Raw genomic sequence first — 2500 nt, 5'->3', positions numbered from 1 at the left:
GGCTCATTAAAATCAGTTATGGTTCATTTGATCGTACGTTTTACGTGGTTAACTGTGGAAATGCTAGAGCTAATACATGCGTGAAGCGCCGACCTCGCGGGAGGCGTGCTTTTATCAGACCAAAAACCGACCGGGCTTCGGCCCGCAACCTTTGGTGACTCTGGATAACTTTGCGGATCGCACGGTCTCGCACCGGCGACGGATCATTCAAGTGTCTGCCCTATCAACTTTCGTCGGTACGGTACTGGCCTACCGAGGTTCTTACGGGTAACGGAGAATCAGGGTTCGATTCCGGAGAGGGAGCCTGAGAAACGGCTACCACATCCAAGGAAGGCAGCAGGCGCGCAAATTACCCATTCCCGACGCGGGGAGGTAGTGACGAAAAATAACAATACAGGACTCTAAACGAGGCCCTGTAATTGGAATGAGTACACTTTAAAACCTTTAACGAGTATCCATTGGAGGGCAAGTCTGGTGCCAGCAGCCGCGGTAATTCCAGCTCCAAAAGTGTATATTTAAGTTGTTGCGGTTAAAAAGCTCGTAGTTGGATTTTGGGCGCAGGCGGCCGGTCCGTCGCAAGGCGTGTACTGGCCGTCCTGGCCTCACCTCCGGTTCTCCGCCGGTGCCCTTGACTGAGTGTCGGCGGCGGCCGGAACGTTTACTTTGAAAAAATTAGAGTGTTCAAAGCAGGCGATTCGCCTGAATAATGGTGCATGGAATAATGGAATAGGACCTCGGTTCTATTTTGTTGGTTTTCGGAGCGCGAGGTAATGATTAAGAGGGACAGACGGGGGCATTCGTACTGTGCCGTTAGAGGTGAAATTCTTGGATCGGCGCAAGACGAACGACTGCGAAAGCATTTGCCAAGAATGTTTTCTTTAATCAAGAGCGAAAGTCAGAGGTTCGAAGACGATCAGATACCGTCCTAGTTCTGACTATAAACGATGCCAACTAGCGATCGGGGGGCGTTAGTTTTACGACCTCTCCGGCAGCTTGCGGGAAACCAAAGTCTTTGGGTTCCGGGGGAAGTATGGTTGCAAAGCTGAAACTTAAAGGAATTGACGGAAGGGCACCACCAGGAGTGGAGCCTGCGGCTTAATTTGACTCAACACGGGAAATCTCACCCGGCCCGGACACAGTGAGGATTGACAGATTGAGAGCTCTTTCTTGATTCTGTGGGTGGTGGTGCATGGCCGTTCTTAGTTGGTGGAGCGATTTGTCTGGTTAATTCCGATAACGAACGAGACTCTGGCTTGCTAACTAGTTACGCGACCCAATCGGTCGGCGTCTAACTTCTTAGAGGGACTAGTGGCGTTTAGCCACACGAGATTGAGCAATAACAGGTCTGTGATGCCCTTAGATGTTCGGGGCCGCACGCGCGCTACACTGACCGGATCAGCATGTGCTCGCCTTGGCCGACAGGTCTGGGTAACCCGCTGAACCCGGTCGTGCTAGGGATAGGGAATTGCAATTATTTCCCTTGAACGAGGAATTCCCAGTAAGCGCGAGTCATTAGCTCGCGTTGATTACGTCCCTGCCCTTTGTACACACCGCCCGTCGCTACTACCGATTGAATGGTTTAGTGAGGTCCTCCGATTGGACCTGGCGCGGCCGGCAACGGTCGAGCCGGCGTCCGAGAAGACGATCTAACTTGATCATTTAGAGGAAGTAAAAGTCTTAACAAGGTTTCCGTAGGTGAACCTGCGGAAGGATCATTAACGGTCTCGCAAACGCTTCGGCGAACGCGAAACTCGGACAAGCGAGAGAAAAAGTTTTTGCTACCCGGCGCCCGACCCGCGAGGAGCGGCGCGCCGGCCGGCGATTCGGTCACCCGGTAATGTTTGCGCGTCGAGTGCCGCGGTGCCGCGCGCTCCGGCTTCAAGCGTCGGCCTGGCCGACCGCTCGGCGCGGTATATTTTGTCACCCTTTAGTGCGAGGCACTGTGCGAGCGAAACAATCGTGGATGGCTCTTGGCGGTGGATCACTCGGCTCGTGAGTCGATGAAGGACGCAGCTAGCTGCGTGAATTAGTGTGAATTGCAGGACACATTGAGCATCGACGTTCTGAACGCAAATTGCGGCCTCGGGTCAATCCCGGGGCCGCGCCCGCCTCAGGGTCGCGTTGCAAACGTTCCGCGCGGGGATTTCTCCGCGCGGCTGCTGCGGCGTCGGACGCGCGAGCGCCCGTCCCGCTCAAGACAGCACGGCACGATGTGCGACGATCGCGACCAGAATCCCGCGCGGCGGCGGCGAGTCGACCTCGAAGAGGCCAACGGCTGGCGGCTCAAGGGCGGGAATCGAGGTGCGCGGCGGCGCGCGGCGCCGACGGCGAGCGCGGAACGGGAAGAATAGTCCCGGTCCTTACTTTCGGCCTGAGGTCGGACGAGGCTACCCGCTGAATTTAAGCATATTACTAAGCGGAGGAAAAGAAACTAACGAGGATTCCCTCAGTAACGGCGAGTGAAGCGGGATGTGCCCATCGCCGAATCCGCGCGCTTTTG

The 2500-nt window shown here is 55.6% G+C and overlaps 2 non-coding genes and 1 pseudogene across 2 annotated transcripts in view; all 3 read left to right on the top strand.

The window, feature by feature from the left end:
- Positions 1-1718, top strand: part of LOC146142986 (small subunit ribosomal RNA) — a 1811-nt gene extending 93 nt beyond the window's left edge. The window contains exon 1 of the ribosomal RNA XR_014500928.1: positions 1-1718. This exon is cut by the window's left edge and continues 93 nt beyond it. This is a non-coding gene — a ribosomal RNA (small subunit ribosomal RNA).
- Positions 1719-1965: 247 nt separating this feature from the next.
- Positions 1966-2119, top strand: LOC146142985 (5.8S ribosomal RNA). The gene has a single exon (XR_014500856.1). It is a non-coding gene; the product is annotated as a 5.8S ribosomal RNA (ribosomal RNA).
- A 248-nt stretch (positions 2120-2367) lies between these two features.
- The window catches only part of LOC146142984 (large subunit ribosomal RNA), a 2633-nt pseudogene continuing 2500 nt past the window's right edge, over positions 2368-2500 (top strand).

This window comes from Ascidiella aspersa, chromosome 5 (assembly GCF_963924565.1).
Source record: "Ascidiella aspersa chromosome 5, kaAscAspe10.2, whole genome shotgun sequence".
Lineage (NCBI taxonomy): Eukaryota > Metazoa > Chordata > Ascidiacea > Phlebobranchia > Ascidiidae > Ascidiella > Ascidiella aspersa.
Note: the sequence above shows the minus strand (reverse complement) of the source record. Positions and strands in the feature narration are given on the sequence as shown.